At 47.4% G+C, this 17,837-nt stretch overlaps 1 protein-coding gene across 1 annotated transcript in view; it reads right to left on the bottom strand.

Annotated features, from left to right (window-relative positions):
• LOC308124192 (voltage-gated potassium channel KCNC1-like) overlaps positions 1-17,837 on the bottom strand; it is a 123,853-nt gene that overhangs the window by 49,225 nt on the left and 56,791 nt on the right. The window lies entirely within an intron of this gene.

Here is a 17,837-nt window from a genome sequence, read left to right as displayed (position 1 = left end):
GCTGGGGGGGGGGGGGGGGGGATGAGAGTTAGGAGGACGAGGGTTAGGAGGAGGAGGGTTAGGAGGAGGAGGAGGAGGAGGAGGAGGGTTAGGAGGAGGAGGAGGAGGAGGAGGAGGAGGAGGAGGAGGAGGAGGAGGGTTAGGAGGAGGAGGAGGAGGAGGAGGAGGAGGAGGGTTAGGTGGAGGAGGAGGGTTAGGTGGAGGAGGAGGAGGAGGAGGAGGAGGAGGAGGGTTAGGAGGAGGGTTAGGAGGAGGAGGAGGAGGAGGAGGAGGAGGGTTAGGAGGAGGAGGAGGAGGAGGAGGAGGAGGAGGAGGGTTAGGAGGAGGAGGAGGAGGAGGAGGAGGAGGAGGAGGAGGAGGGTTAGGTGGAGGAGGAGGGTTAGGTGGAGGAGGAGGAGGAGGAGGAGGAGGAGGAGGGTTAGGAGGAGGGTTAGGAGGAGGAGGAGGAGGAGGAGGAGGAGGGTTAGGAGGAGGAGGAGGAGGAGGAGGAGGAGGAGGGTTAGGAGGAGGAGGAGGAGGAGGAGGGTTAGGAGGAGGAGGAGGAGGAGAGCCACTGCGGTATTCAGAAAGCAGCAGTCATGCTTCGACGCTACAGGAAGATGGTGTTAAGAACGTGGAGGAGAGAAGAGGGAAACTGCTGCAGTCTCTTTTAGTCCAGCAGCAGAGTCAGAGGCAGGCAGAGCCAGAGTCAGAGTCAGAGTCAGAGTCAGAGTCAGAGCCAGAGCCAGAGCCAGAGCCAGAGTCAGAGCCAGAGCCAGAGCCAGAGCCAGAGCCAGAGCCAGAGCCAGAGCCAGAGTCAGAGCCAGAGCCAGAGCCAGAGTCAGAGTCAGAGTCAGAGCCAGAGCCAGAGCCAGAGCCAGAGTCAGAGGCAGAGGCAGAGGCAGAGTCAGAGTCAGAGTCAGAGTCAGAGTCAGAGGCAGAGGCAGAGGCAGTCAGAGTCAGAGGCAGAGGCAGAGGCAGAGGCAGAGGCAGTGTCAGAGTCAGAGTCAGAGTCAGAGTCAGAGTCAGAGTCAGAGTCAGAGTCAGAGGCAGAGGCAGATTCAGAGCCAGAGTCAGAGTCAGAGTCAGAGTCAGAGTCAGAGTCAGAGCCAGAGCCAGAGCCAGAGTCAGAGGCAGAGGCAGAGGCAGAGTCATAGTCAGAGTCAGAGTCAGAGTCAGAGTCAGAGGCAGTCAGAGGCAGAGGCAGAGTCAGAGGCAGTCAGAGTCAGAGTCAGAGGCAGAGTCAGAGGCAGAGGCAGAGGCAGAGTCAGAAGCAGTCAGAGTCAGAGGCAGAGGCAGAGGCAGAGGCAGAGGCAGAGTCAGAGTCAGAGGCAGAGTCAGAGGCAGAGTCAGAAGCAGTCAGAGTCAGAGTCAGAGTCAGAGGCAGATTCAGAGGCAGAGTCAGAGGCAGTCAGAGTCAGAGGCAGAGTCAGAGGCAGTCAGAGTCAGAGGCAGAGGCAGAGGCACTGGACTGACGCCACTTTCTCCTTGACCTCCTTCTTCTTGTTTTCTTTGCAGTGAACTGACTGAAAGTGTTGAACATGACCTCCCCCTCTATAGAGGAAGTATGTTACTCCTGAACTCTGCTTTCTGTGTCCCTGGTATTTCTATCATTGGGATTACTCAGAAGGATTTGATGGTTTTCTAACGTCATGGGAATTATTGAAAAGTCAAGAAAAGCTCCTGAGCTTTCTAGGATGTCCTGTTTCACACAAGCATCTTAACTGTAAGTTTACTTTTTAAATAAATTGTGAAAAAATTATGATCCGAACACATTTTTTTTCCTCGATGTTTTTGTACTAGTTTATCAATATATTCTGGAATCAATGTCATTTAATGTTGGAAACGGCGCGTCGTTCAGCATCTCTGTTCAAATTCAACCAAGTCAGGTTCTTCCTCCATTTGTTCCCTGGAGCTCAGTCAAGAGTAGAAACACCCATCAATCATAATTACACTTCTAACACTGGACCTCCATGTTGTGCTGATAAACTGTTAATGTGTGTCTGCTCTGACTGAGGGGCGTAAAACACCTACAGTATGATGTTAATACATTCCCCCTCAACTCTCCATTTTTTAACTGGAACTTTATTCTGGAGGTTTCTCCAGTGATAGTACCACACCTCTTGAAAAGCTGAGTCAAACTGATGAAACTCACCATGTTGGACCATTTCAAATGGAAAAGTTCTCTAAATAGGTTCCATTCCTTCTTAATTCTTAATAAAGTCAAGACTTTCTTCAAGGACTTATTGTGTATTTCTTTATAATAATATCAGTAGGAAAAGTGTAAACCTGAGACTGTCGACACAAATTTCTTGATCTAAACCTAAACTAGTTTCAACCGGATGTATTCCTCCAGGAAGAGGTTGTACGTTCTTGCTGACATGTCTTGTTCTGTGGGAACTGTGATTGAACGTGATGTCAGAAAACACGTCAGTGTTTATGTCCAGACACTGAAAGGTGAAAGCAGGATTCTCAGTTCTTAGTACTAGTACTTAGTACTTGCTTGCAGCTGCTGGAAATTGTTTCCACAATGATTGAATATGTTGAAGGGAACAAAGTGCTGAATAAGTCTGCAGTGGTGTCCCGCTCGGCGCTGGATTGAAGCCTCCGCTGCTAAACAGACTGAAAAGCCCCGTTTCCACAACGTCTGGCGAGAAAAGGCTCCTTCTTGTGATTTAGTTTCAGAAAACGTGTGACACGGCACTGGTTTGAAAACAATGTCTGCCTCCATGGCAACGGCAGAAACACTGAAAACCATGTAGTGAGCGTGTTCAGCCACTCGTTGGTGCTGTTGTTTGTTTTTGTAATGAAACCACACACACATGCAGCAGAGAACAATGGGCGCTAAACATTAAGAACAGGAGAACACGAGCAGACGGGTCATTTAGAGTCACCAGTCAGCCTCAGACATGCACAAGGACTCCCTGAGTTGAGAGTACACACCACTACACCACCAGCGTCCGTTCCCAGAAGCTCTGTCAGGGATTATGCTTCTCCCGTTATGCTGAGGTGGATTTGTCACAGATTCTTGTTAGAATTCTGCTGACGACATTTCTATTTATACGAGCTTTAAAAGGAGACTTTTTATAGGCACTTGATGGAACCCTGTTTTAGATCCTTCACTTCTCAAGCTTCCCAGTCCAGCAGCTCAGAAATACTGTTATTATTAGCCCTCTGGAAACGCAGACAACAATGTTGGTCTTCTAACTCTCACAGAGGTTTCATTCTGCATACAGACAGGAAGGGACAGTATCACCTGTGATATACACAAGTCTGGGTTTTTTATTCCATTATCAAGGATAATTGGAGCCATGCAAATACAAACACTTGTACTGAAGTACATGATGTTGATTTTTGTGATTCTGACTTAGATTTGATGTAATGTTGTCATAAGTGACATACTGTCCTGCATCTGAAATGTTGACATGAATTCACAGTGAATGGAAACATATGATTATTTATAGTTCGGTCATGTTTTGCAATTTGTACTTTGCGAATGTTTGATATCATGTTGACGGTAGATATGTGATACATCATGCAGCCCTAATTTCTTTCACACGTTACAGTGTGTTACAGTATGTTCCAACTATGATTCGTTTTTTGTTCTTTGGCAAGTCATGCAACTTATGTCACAAGGTAACTGATATATGAAAATATACAGCATATGCCATGTCACACCACTAGATGTCACTGCATGCCAACAGAAAGCTGCTATTGCACCACGGGAAACCCTGCATTAGCATTATACTGACAGCAAGAAAAATGTCTCCAAAATATATCAAATATGCAACAAACACAGAAACAGTTGGAAAGTGAATGTTCTTTCATTATCAAGAGTAAACTGATCAAAATGTCTCAGTGTTTTTAATATTTATGATCTGGTTAAAGAAAAATCTGTTAATGGGATGTCATTGTCACAGGATGTCCTAAAAAAGCTCTAATAATCAGGTTATCTTATCCTGTGCTCAACATGGTACTAGTGCCCTGCAAAAAAGAGTATTTTTAATAAAGGTGATGTGTTTCGTAACTGTCAATAATTTGTAATGGCTCGTTTCAACGGAACTTACCATATATGGTCATGGGTTAAAAGCTAGTTGAAATATATGCATAAGCAAATATCTTTTTCACCTGGTGTGTGTGTGTGTGTGTGTGTGTGTGTCAGGTCAGTGATGAAGACAGATGAAGTCTTCCTCGGCTCGTCCCGGGAGCACATGGAATCCCACAGCTTATTATCATGGTCTAATTTAACAGTGCTATCTAGAGCTGCCCTGGATACACACACACACACACACACACACACACACACACACACACACACACACACACACACACACACACACACACACACACACACACACACACACACACACACACACACACACACACACACACACACACACACACACACACACACCTTTGTCCAGCACCTCAGAAGATATGACAATATCACATTGATTTACATTCATTTTTCGAACTGGACCAATAAGTCTGTGCAGTCCTGAAGGTTTGGTGCCCCCTTCTGTCCGCTGAGGTAATTACAAAAACACGGTTATCCTTATCCTTCTTCCTAGAGCCTCGACAGCCATTTCAACCACTTCAAGATTCTAAAACTTTCAGTTAGCTTTTTAGTCTACCGTTTATTTACTTAAATTGTAGTTTGCATTTTTAGTCACTGTTATCCTTTTTTTTTGGGGGGGGGGGGGGGGGGGGGGGTTACATGTTAAGCAGTTTTCCAGTACTGTTTACCTTTACTGAAAAGTGCAATGTGAGTAAACTTTGATGGATTAGAAGGATTTAACAGAAGTTTCATTGTAGTGATGAGCTGAACCTTCAACACTGTGTGGCTCACTTGAAGCGCGTCAAAGGTGCTCTATAATCTGGATGTTAGTGTTGGAAGATGCTCTATAATCTGGATGTTAGAGGAGGAAGATGCTCTATAATCTGGATGTTAGAGGAGGAAGATGCTCTATAATCTGGATGTTAGTGTTGGAAGATGCTCTATAATCTGGATGTTAGAGGAGGAAGATGCTCTATAATCTGGATGTTAGAGGAGGAAGATCAGAATCGGAATCAGAATTCATTTTATTGTCATTGTTCTCTGAAGCACAACGACATTAAAAAAATAGCAAATCTCATAAGAAAAACTTTGCAAGATAATTACAAACTGCATAAAATAAAATAGAAAAGTGCAGACATAAAAACTTTAAAAAACTGTACAGTCCCCAGGGGGTATTTACAAGACAGGAGGGACAAAACAGCAGTTCAGGGTTTGTTGGTGTTTTGAGGCACTCAGGGCAACAACAGCTCTGGGGTAGAAACCGTTTTTTAGTCTGCTTGTTTTTGTCTTTATTGGCCTGATGGCAGCAGCTCAAAGAGGTGAGGACCCCCCGGTCATGTGGGGAGTCCCTGAGGACGTTGGGGGCTCTCCTGAGGCAGCGGGGGTTGTAGATGTCTTCCAGGGATGGAAGAGGACAGCCAATCAGCTCTGGGCGGTGGTGATGACCCTCTGGAGCCTCTTCCTGTCTGCTGTGGTGCAGCTGGAGAACCACAGCCAGACGACGTAGCTCAGCACCGACTCCACCGAGCAGCGGGAGAAGCTCAACAAGAGCTCCGGGTTTAGGTTGTTCTTCCTGAGGATCCTCAGGAAGTAGAGTCTCTGTTGGGTCTTCTCCAGGAAGTAGAGTCTCTGTTGTGTCTTCTTCAGGAAGTAGAGTCTCTGTTGTGTCTTCTTCAGGAAGTAGAGTCTGTTGTGTCTTCTTCAGGAAGTAGAGTCTCTGTTGTGTCTTCTTCAGGAAGCAGAGTTTCTGTTGTGTCTTCTTCAGGAAGCAGAGTTTCTGTTGTGTCTTCTTCAGGATATAGAGTCTCTCCTGTGTCTTCTCTTCAGGAAGTAGAGTCTAGAGTGTAGAGTAGGGGGCTTAGCACACAGCCCTGTGGGGAACCGGTGCTGGTGCTCAGTGCTGGGGACAGGTGGTGTCCTACTCTCACCCTCTGGGAGCGGTCCATCAGGAAGTCCATAACCCAGTACAGATGTTGTGGGGGAGACCCAGGACCCCCAGCTTGCCGACCAGTCTGCTCGGGATGATGGTGGAAGATGCTCTATAATCTGATGTTAGAGGAGGAAGATGCTCTATAATCTGGATGAAATAAAGAAAAAAACTACATGCAGACAGCTCTTACAAAAGAAAGCGATCTAAGCATGCTAATTCAGTACTATACTGTTACTACACTGCTAATTCAGTACTATACTGCTACTACACTGCTAATTCAGTACTATACTGCTACTGCACTGCTAGTTCAGTAGTATACTGTTACTGCACTGCTAGTTCAGTACTATACTGCTACTACACTGCTAATTCAGTACTATACTGCTACTGCACTGCTAATTCAGTACTATACTGCTACTACACTGCTAGTTCAGTAGTATACTGTTACTGCACTGCTAGTTCAGTAGTATAAATCAGTACTGTAGATACAGGCTAATGCTAAAGCTATATGCAGTGTTTACTGTTGTTATTATTTCTGGGTTAGTTTAGGATTAATGGACCACTTTAATCCTAAACTAACTTTAATCCAGTAGTAACTGTTCAGAGTGAAGCGCCACAGTCAGCAGGAGGTCAGCTGGTTTTATACAAACACCAAACTGCTTTATATCGCCAGAGTCTCCCTGAAGAACCAACCTCTATTGTTTTTACAAGGAAACAGGAAAACTGGATTAAAAGCAAAGCTAATAAATAATCCACACGCCATCATTCACATGCAGGTTTGTAGTTAATATTCCAGATAAATGCTGCTGCTGCTGCTGCTGCTGTTTTATTCCTGCTTCCATCACATTTCATCCCCCTGCCAGCCACACAGACTAACCTACATCGCTTCCCTGGACAATCTGCTCTCTTTCTTTAGCTCTCCTTCTTTATCTTCTTCATCACTGGCTGCCTCCTCTCCCTCCTGTCTCAGCTATTTTCTACTCTATTCCTGTCCTTCCTTTAATACCTCTCTCTTCTATCAGCCATCACTTAATGTCCTTATGACTCTCCTTGCTAAGCCTTTCTTTCTTTCTTTCTTTCTTTCTTTCTTTCGTTCTTTATTTAATGCCTGGACGTGTGTTTGGGAGAGTTGAGAGTGATTAATTATCGAAAACAAACTTGTTTATTTATTTGTTTGTTCTCCATTCTACTGTGTGTTTACTGAATGGTCCTTTACGTGTTGTTAGTTCAGTTTCAACAAAGTTCATTGGTTTTCTTGTGTGTTTTGTTGCGTGTCTGGTGGCCAGGATGGTGTCCTCTGAGACAAGGATTCGGGTTGGTGCTGCAGCCTGGCTCCACTGTGGAGAAGGTGAATAAACAAGGCAATGGTGCTTTTCTTTAATGGCCCAAAGTATGTGGCTGGTCTAAATGAAAGCGGAGTTGTGATGAATGATGAGTTCATCCAGGTGTCCCCGCTGGCTGGTCGGTCCAGTGGAATCAGCGTTTCCTGAACGGGGCGCTGCAGCGAGAGCTGAGGAGGTTCGGTACGTTTGTGGGTGGTTTCCGTCTGGTATGGCTGCAAGGACACACAGCTGGAATATGTCCAGTCTCTGCGGAAAAGGTCTTCATGTTTCAAGACTCTGCGGCTCAGACACTGGATGTGTCATTCCGTGTGAAACATGAGGAAGATATTTATATGGTGCATGCAAACTCTGGGAGTTTTAAAACGTTTGAATGTGGAGAGCTGGCCCATAAAATGTTTTCATGTCCGTGCCGGCAAAACGCTGCGAAACCTGGCAGTACTGAAGGCAGAGAGCCGAGGGCTGAAGCTGCATCGCTTGCTGACCGTGTTTCTCAGAACTCTGGAGCTTGCCCAGAGGTGACCTGTTGGACATTTTTAGAGACTGTTTTAAGAATGGGACTCTTCCTGCTTCCTGTCACCGTGTGGTGATCTCGCTGCTGCCTAAGAAGGGGGACGTGACCCTGCTGAAGAACTGGAGACCAGCAGCACTTCTATGCATGGACAGTAGAATTTAGTCAAAGGCTCTGTCGAATGAATGGAAAATTCTTATTGATGTTTTATTTGGCAGGATAAATGATCATTTGTTTTTAATGAGAGACACTTTTGAGTGCTGTAAACTGTATACCTTGAACACTGGCCTTATTTCTATTGATCAGGAGAAAGCTTTTGATCCCGTTGATCACTCTTGTTTATTTCCAACGTTGCTGGTTGGACAAACTTTTATGCCGTGGGTAGAGTTGTTGTACACCCAAACATCATGTGTGATTAAGGCGGACTAAGCTGTCCTGTAGCTGTCCGAAGCATCTGGCAGGGTTGTCCTATCTCAGATCAGCTGTACAGTAGGGCTGTTGAGCCACTGCTGAGCAGACTGAGGAACCGGCTGACGGGTCTGTGTCTGCCAACGTGAGCTCTTGAGTCCAAGGTGGTTGTGTCAGCTTATGGGGACGATGCACATGTTTTTGTAGCGGGACAAGAGGATGTACGAACTTTACAGGACAGCTTAGCCCTGTATGAAAAACTCTCTTCAGCCAATGTGAACAGATGGAATAGGTGAACTCGGGGAAGAGCCTACCTGGATCCAGTGCTTGGATCCAGGTAGGCTCTTCATCTCTTTGTAGCTACAGCTCCATGTGTCACCTTCCACTGGAGATCACCCATCACCCATCAGTAGTTGCCCCTCCTTGTCTTCCTTGTCCAGTGCCAAAGAATGAAGAGGAGCAGGCAACGACCACCACACCTCTTCTACCAGGTGCCGGACCACTCTACTGGACCTGAGGCCCATCATCTATGTCAACTGATGCGTGGCTGTCTGAGAAAGATGGTCCACCTTTGTGATTGCTGCATTAATGAGCTGGCTTCTGAAGGTGGCTGAGGAGAACTGCATCAGAAATCAGGCAGTTGTGGAGCAGAGGTTCTTCAGAGACCCATAGCCCAGGCTTGGCATTTGGACGGAAGATGTCCAGAGTCCTCCATCCTCCACCATTGAAATGTAGAAAGGTGTCAGTCCAAAAAGGTCACATTCAGATGTTCATGTCAAAAATAATTGTTTGCCCAGTCCGAGTCTTCCAGCCTTCCTGAGTAACAGCTGTGCAAGTGGAGTCGTACAGAGGAGCCATAGAGCAGTCTCTGTGCACTCTGCAGGCTAAAGGCCAGAGATCTGGAGATGCTGTCTATAGCCCCGTTTCCACTGCACAGAATGTGGCGGGATGGAACGGGACGGAACGGGTCAGTATGGCGAAGCATACCCAGACCCAAATCTGTTGCGCGTTTTCACCACAGAAGGTACGGTTGAAATGCTAGATGGTAGATGCTCGATGGGATGGTGAGCACTGCAGATATGTGACTTCGCAACAGTATTCTCAGCAAGGCTGACCCAGGCTGCATGAATCCTCTGTTGTTGTTGACATACTCCACTTTGCGCTTGTTGTTTTGGTAACTCGTTGGGCTTTTTTTTGCAGCCACAGAACTGCAGCCAAACCTTCTCCGTTGGTTTCGAGAGAGCAGATGCCAGCCGGCTGACCCCGGTCCCGTGGTACGAGTCGTGACGCGACATGACGTGACATCAGCGGCACCGGCCAGCCGGCTCTCTTGGAACCAACGTGGAAATTGCAGCTTCAGACCCGTGGCTGCAACAAAACCAAAAACAAGCACGCGTTGTGACACCAGAGCACACACTGACTCATCGCACATCGGCCGGCTGGCAACACATATGTCACGTCACCGGCCGGCCAAAGTGTGGGAACGGGTCTAATGAGGCCCTACCCCCCTCTGCCATAGGGAGATACAGGACCGATGCTCGCACCCAGTGCCGTCCAGCCCAAAAGAAATCCACCTGAGCTTTCTGCAGTCATTCCAGGACGCCCCTGTGGAGGTACCAGGACTCTCAGTTTGTGCCACAGAGACGAGGCAACGACATTGTTGGCTATGAGAGTTCTTCCCCTGTAGGACAGCTGTGGTACCACCCATTTCCATTTAGACAACCTGGCCTGCATCTTATCCAGCACTCCCTTCTAATTCTACTTCTCTCGTTCCTCATTTCCCAACCACAGGCCCAAGGCTTTTATGCCTATGGTCCCCCACTTGAGACTTGCAGGGGGGTCAGGAGTGTCCTGAGGACTCTTGCATGAACTAAAAGAACAGGGAGAACTGCTCTTGTAGTTGTGAGCCTGAAACTTTAGACCAGGGTTTGGTAATCCTGGTCCTCGAGGGCTACAGCCCTGCATGTTTTCCATGTCTCCCTGCTCAAACACACCTGAGTTATCATTATGAGGCTCTGCAGAAAGCCTCATAATGAGCCAGTAATTGCTGTCACCTGTGTTGACATGAGGACACATTGAAAACGTGCAGGGCTGCGGCCCTCGAGGACCAGGAATACCCACCCCTGCTTTAGACTCTAAACTTTAGAGCAGGGGTGTCCAACCTCGGTCCTGGAGGGCCCCTGTCCTGCATGTTTTAGCTCCTCCCAGTTGCAGCACACCTGATTGCAATGAGGTGCTCGTTATTGAGCTTTTTCACAACATTGATGATGACATCATCATTAGATACAGGTATGCTGAAGCAGGGAGGAACTAAAACATGCAAGACAGGGGTCCTCCAGGACCAAAGTCGTGCACCCCTGAAGAGCATCTAGTGGTGTCCTGTCCCAGGTTGACTGGCTTTTACAGGCTCCTACTGTCACGCCCTGCACAGCAGTGTCCACATCGGGGCGCTGTTGCCCTGCTGCTGCTTCTCTGCTCTGTCTTCAGGTGGGCGTGGCCAGGTGGTGCGTTCACGGAGCTCTAATGGGAGATTCTGTGCAGCTGTTGTCACCGGGTGAAGATCGTTTGGCTGATTAGGAGTTTGGCTATTTGGCCAGGCTCCGGACTTCACCCGATGGAGGAACGCTCTGTGCCTACAACACCGCCTTGGCCGTCGGCCCACCGACAACAGTTCAGTCCCGGACCCCCCCACTATCCAACTCTGGTCCAGGTCTGCTTCATAAATCACTCATCTGTTCTGGATCTGATCAGCCTCAGAAGATCTCCCTGTTCAGTTCTGCTCAACCCGCCTTTGAATTTAATCAGTGTATTAAGCACCCTTGAACTCTACCTCAGCCTCCTGGTCTGTTTTCTGCGCCTGAGCCTCAGTACCCAGCCCCTAACACCTACAGGGGCTGGTGGAGGCTCTAATGGTGCAGTTCCACCGCACTTCCTGTGCCGGAGCGTCGCGGGGCGGGGCGGGGCGGGGCGGAACGGGACGGGACGGGTTTTCGCGGGGTCCGACTGAAAAGTTGTGGATGGTACGGAAAGAACCAGCGATCACCGGGTACGATTTTCCGCTACCCTTCCATTGAGGTACCTAGCACCGAGGAACGGGTCTGTGAGGAGGAGCTGCAACGTAGCCGTCTGCTGATTGGTCAGTGACGATCGTCACTCTGGACTTGGCCGCAATATTTAATTATGTTATCGGCTGTAAACCCTCCGTCTACATACGTCGCTTTGTGCTCACTGGTTGATTTGTTAACTGGTTTATTGAAACGTCGGAGCGCAACACAACGTGGCAGACGCTCCTCCTCTCAGGAACAGGAGGAGTTTCACCAGGAGCTCCTCCTCTCAGGAACAGGAGGAGGAGTTTCACCAGGAGCTCCTCGTCTCAGGAACAGGAGGAGTTTCACCAGGAGCTCCTCCTCTCAGGAACAGGAGGAGGAGTTTCACCAGGAGCTCCTCCTCTCAGGAACAGGAGGAGGAGATTCACCAGGAGCTCCTCCTCTCAGGAACAGGAGGAGGAGTTTCACCAGGAGCTGCTTCCGTGTTCTTTGCTGGACGCGTCTCAGAGTTGTTCACAGCCCCGCCTACATTTTCGCCGTACTTTCTGTGTTGGACCGAGCAACGGAGTTGGGCCTGGGTGCGCTTTGCTGCACCGTAACCTCCCGCTCCGCCCCACTCTGCCACGTACTGCGGTGGAACAGCGGCTTAAGAGAGGCTTTTTCTGTCCCCCTTTTTGTTTTTTCTCGAAGGTACACGAAGCAAAAGAAAGCCACTTTGGTTTTATTGAATTTTATCTTTGCATGTGTGAAACTTCCAATTTGTGACAGCAGGAAGAACCAGGTTTCAGTAGACGTTTTTACTGACCATCTGCATGTTTTTATAGGTCTGGTCACAGCGCTCTCTGTGTGGGGAACCAGGCAGGTCCGTTTCTCCCTTGGGGAGGGAAACTGTATCGTCATGAAGTTTTAACATTGTGTGTGATCTTCTTGTCGATATTTGATCAGTGTGTAACCTGTTTTTGGTTTCACACTGTTTGTTTATATATTATTGGTCACTTTGTGAGGATTAATAAACGTTATTGATTTTTGTGTTTTTTGAATAAAGCTGTTTTTCAAGTCTTTAAAATTTTCAGCTTTTACTTGAGTGTTTGAGTTGTAAGAAAAAAAATTCCTAGAATAAATAATTTCAGTACAAATTGTGGAGATTAATAAAGAGGCGGTAAGCAGCGGGTGCAGATGTTTTTCCTTTATACTAAATGGTGACTCAAAAACCTTTGAGAGGATCCACAAACTGGTTAAGACATGTGATCTGCATGTTGAACCAAATAAAGGTTTATGGGAGCCATTATCAGAACCTTCTGAAAGCGCTCCGAAGGTGGAACTTTTTGAAATCCCTCTGACTCTCATCTCTGTTCCTGCTAATGACTATCAGTCATAATTTAATGATTTTTAGCATGTAGCATCGCGACTGTGAGGGCAGCAAACCTCTTTAGAGTGTCACAAGGATCGGAGTCACGTGATGCTGGATTCAGCTCCTATGGCCCCCGTCTGTGGAACAGCCTGCCGGGGAGCCTCAGGGCTGCAGAGACCCTTGAGGTTTTTAATAAAAGGTTAAAAGCTCATATTTTTAATCAAGATTTTTAACTGATTTTATATATGTGTATGTATATATGCAGATGTGTATCACCTATTTATTTATCTACTTTTATCAGGTTGTTAACTGAATCTTTCATCTCCAGTGGTTCCTCTCAGGGGTCGCTACACTAGTGGGGCGTTCCCGTGGGTTCCTCCGTCCCCGGAACCTGGTTGGTCCCCCACGTATGTTGTGGGACTCGCCGGTCTGCCCGGGCTGGGGGGATCTGTGGGGCAGCGCCCCCTGTGGTTAGAGGCTGTGCCACTCCCAATGTGGACGGCCCCCAAATGTGACCTTTCCTCACCTTCGTCCTCAGTGTCCTGCCATGTCTCCATACCACCAGGCGTGTGTGTGTGTGTGTGTGTGTGTGTGTGTGTGTGTGTGTGTGTGTGTGTGTGTGTGTGTGTGTGTGTGTGTGTGTGTGTGTTTGTGTGTCTGAGTGTGTGTTCACTTGTTTCTTGAACATCTATTGTATCTGTTTTTAAATCATGTTAAGCACTTTGTGTTACATTCATTGTATAATAAAGTGCTCTATAAATAAAGTTGATTGATTGATTAATACTGTTGGACATGTGCGATGACTTCACCCAGCAACAGGTTCCACTCCACAGTGACATGTTCCAAGGATGGAAACCAATTATCATGCAATCAATCAAAAAATGTTGGATTGTCATTTATTAATTGATCATTCTGATCAGCCTGATGGGTGGATGACCTGTCCAGGTTGTGTTTAGCCACAAAGTCTGCATTGACGTGACCTGGATCAATCTAGAACACCAGTTTTGTTCAAAACGCCACTTCAGCAGTGTTTCCTGTTGGAGTTTGTAGCACTGTGGTGATTGAACCCTAAACTGACCATCAGAGGTCACAGGTCTCTTTCAATTTTAACTTGTGCTTTTAAAATCAGGGAGAGAATCGAAGCTAATGTTGAGTATACACATACTTCAGGTCCATTATTAAACTGGACTGCATGCGAGGATTAAAGCTCTTGACTTAACTAGTGGTGACACTGTTGGCTCTCACTGCTTCTGTGTATTTTGGAAATCATTGGTACAGCATGTAAGGTGAGTCTGGATCATGACAAGGCATTTTATTTCTGAAACAGTGACACAACAACCGGAATGTCCTCGCTTACACAGCAGAAAACACACACACACACACACACACACACACACACACACACACACACACACACACACACACACACACACACACACACACACACACACACACACACACACACACACACACACACACACACACACACACACACACACACACACACACACACACGATACAAAGTGTCCCTTGTAAAGGTGACTTCACTACAAATAGCTCCTCACTGGAAGGTTTGCATGCTGTTTGCTCCCCCCACACACACGTGTGCACAATGCGTTTCCTGACCACATCCTCAACAAGCAGATCAGTTCTTAACCTCAACCCCATCTTAAACTTCTCCTCCTCCTCCTGTTCTCCTCCTCCTGTTCTCCTCCTCCTCCTCCTGTTCACCTCCTCCTCCTGTTCTCCTCCTCCTCCTCCTGTTCTCCTCCTCCTCCTGTTCTCCTCCTCCTCCTCCTGTTCTCCTCCTCCTCCTCCTGTTCTCCTCCTCCTCCTGTTCTCCTCCTCCTCCTGTTCACCTCCTCCTCCTGTTCTCCTCCTCATGTTCTCCTCCTCCTCCTGTTCCCCTCCTCCTCCTGTTCACCTCCTCCTCCTGTTCTCCTCCTCCTCCTGTTCACCTCCTCCTCCTCCTGTTCTCCTCCTCCTCCTCCTCCTCCTCCTCCTGTTCTCCCCCTCCTCCTCCTGTTCTCCTCCTCCTCCTGTTCTCCTCCTCCTCCTGTTCACCTCCTCCTCCTGTTCTCCTCCTCATGTTCTCCTCCTCCTCCTGTTCCCCTCCTCCTCCTGTTCACCTCCTCCTCCTGTTCTCCTCCTCCTCCTGTTCACCTCCTCCTCCTCCTCCTCCTCCTCCTGTTCTCCTCCTCCTCCTGTTCCTCCTGTTCTCCTCCTTCTCCTGTTCACCTCCTCCTCCTGTTCTCCTCCTCCTCCTCCTGTTCTCCTCCTCCCCCTGTTCACCTCCTCCTCCTGTTCTCCTCCTCCTCCTCCTGTTCTCCTCCTCCTCCTCCTGTTCACCTCCTCCTCCTGTTCTCCTCCTCCTCCTGTTCTCCTCCTCCTGTTCACCTCCTCCTCCTCCTGTTCACCTCCTCCTCCTCCTGTTCTCCTCCTCCTCCTGTTCTCCTCCTCCTCCTGTTCTCCTCCTCCTCCTGTTCTCCTCCTCCTCCTCCTCCTGTTCTCCACCTCCTCCTCCTGTTCTCCTCCTCCTCCTGTTCTCCTCCTCCTGTTCACCTCCTCCTCCTCCTGTTCTCCTCCTCCTCCTCCTCCTGTTCTCCTCCTCCTCCTGTTCTCCTCCTCCTGTTCTCCTCCTCCTCCTGTTCTCCTCCTCCTCCTCCTCCTGTTCTCCTCCTCCTCCTGTTCTCCTCCTCCTCCTCCTCCTGTTCTCCTCCTCCTCCTCCTGTTCTCCTCCTCCTCCTGTCCTCCTCCTCCTCCTGTTCTCCTCCTCCTCCTGGTCTGGTCGGTCCAGAAACCTTCAGTATTCTAAGTTTCTAGCTCCTCCTTGATTTTCCTCATTTGAATATTGGATCATAGGAGCTGCATTCAGAATCTGCTGTGTCTGTGTGAGCTGGACTGGCTCCGCCCACACATGCCCATCTTGGGAAGAGGAGGAAGGACTTCCTCTGGTGGTGCCATGTGCCAGAGCAGAGCTGCCTAATTGTGGGAGGAGTCAAAGGGAGGGCCTACCTTGATTGGGATTGGCTGAACCCCCGATGACACTATATAGGGTTTGATTTCTGATTGGCTGCTTGGAGCAACACACTTTTTAAAACCTGAAACAAGCCAGGGAGAGAGAGGACAGACTGTCCTCACTTCTGGGACATCAGTCCAGGTATGGAGACGATTAGTACTGCTGGAGAACCTTTAAGAAGTCAAGTTTGCAAAAAGGACCACTTTAAACTGTAAGTACTGTCCAGAATGTTTTTCCTATCACAGTAAGTTGGATCTCAGTTACTGGTCCCTGTAAGCTTGGTAAAACAAATGCACATACACTTCTAAGGCCCTGTCAAATGCTCATTTGCTGAAAACGACGACGTCAAGACTCCACCTCCCGACCCGATCACCCTTCTCTGTGACGTCACTAAACCACAACAACATGGTGGATTACATGCTGGATTACATGCTGGATTACATGCTGAAGAAGCTACTAATGCTATTTGGTTTAATAAAGAGAGATGTTGGATTTCTCCATTATGAGGATTCTTAAATGATCTGTATCTTCTTCACTGCTTTGGTGTATATCTGTGGCAGCGTTACAGTGCCACCTATGAGCCTATATTATATGTACTACATTGTTTTGGGTCATTTTCATGGTGCCGTGTGGATGCAGATGTTCCCCATGTTGATGGGAAACCTTTTAAGAACAACTGGTAGATTAACATTGTTTTGGCTGGTGTGGACAGGACCTCAATTTAAACCAGGGGTGTCCAGCTCCGGTCCTGGAGGACCCTGTCCTGCATGTTTTAGTTCCTCCCTGCTTCAGCAGACCTGAATCTAATGATGATGTCATCACCAAGGTTGTGAACAAGCCCAATAAGGAGCCGCTCATTACAATCAGGTGTGTTGGAACTGGGAGGAGCTAAAGCTGCAGGACAGGAACCCTGGAGGACCGAGGTTGGACACCCCTGCTCTAAACTCTCCCTACCACCCTGTTCTGAGCCCAAATAAAATGTGTAAACAAACAAATTTAGGTCTACTCAATGACCTAGCCCAGATCTTGACCACTTCAGCTTGTCGATCCCAAAAGATCATTGAGAGCACATGAAAACATAATTATTGTGAATTCATGCTGCCGGTATTACACTGACATACATTCAGCAACAATTTCAAGTGAAAACACAAAACCTTGGGTGCCAATTCCCACGACAAAGGTGCTCGAAACCACTGAAACGGAACGGTGGCAACACTGCTACTGGTCATGCGTAACACAGCTGTGGTAACCAGTGCACATGTTGAGCAGCTGGATGATACGACTGTTACAATGGCAGGAGTCTGCAGGAGCTTTAGGATGAAACGTGATAGGATGTTTGTTTTACTGGGATTTCCCCAAACGTCAACACAGGAGGTCAGATATGAACAGTCAGAGTTATATCACATATACAGTGCTTCGCCATCCAGCAAATCTTTTACTTTGTATATTAAGGTCAAGATCAAGTCAAGGTTAATGTATTGGTACCCATAGGTAGACTTGTTTCACAGATTTTGTGATTACTTGGCACGTCATAACAAATAAAGACACACGATGAACCAAACAAGCAGATAATAATTGATCGAGTGAGACAAGACAGACAAGACAAGTGCTCAATGTTCTGCTATTCACCAATAAATAATTAAGATAAGATCAAAAATAGATGAAGAGAACCACAATAAAAACACAATAAAAGCTTACAGAAATAGAAAGCAGTCACTAACATAAACCAAGATAAGAACATTCAATGAAGAGTTGTAACCCACCTACAAATTGGGTAACTAAAATAAATGTTCCCATTTAGAAATCATTAAAAGAGTTCATAAGTGTGTAAGTTTAATAAATAAATGTAAAAAAAAGATTCATTTGAATAGTGTAATCTGATGAGTATGGAATACATTAAGGATTACCTTTTTATGGTGTGTATTTCAGGCTTTTTTTTGTTTTTGACAGTTTACGACAGTTGAAAACGGTTTTTGGTAACGTCCTCCTGGTGGAGCGGGAGAGAGAGAAGGTGGAAGGAGCTTGGGATGCAAGTGAGCCTTCGTCCTATCGGATAACTCTCGTCTGGCGGCGATGTGTGTGGGTTGTTTTATTTCCTTTCTCTTTCTGGACTCATCCCAGATAACGCTCAGAGTTCCTCTGGCGGCGCTGGACAAGCGGATCCTCGTGGCTCCACCCGTAACCCCATACCTTGCTAT

This window comes from Lipophrys pholis (assembly GCF_963383615.2).
Source record: "Lipophrys pholis genome assembly, chromosome: 19".
Classification (NCBI taxonomy): domain Eukaryota; kingdom Metazoa; phylum Chordata; class Actinopteri; order Blenniiformes; family Blenniidae; genus Lipophrys; species Lipophrys pholis.
Note: the sequence above shows the minus strand (reverse complement) of the source record. Positions and strands in the feature narration are given on the sequence as shown.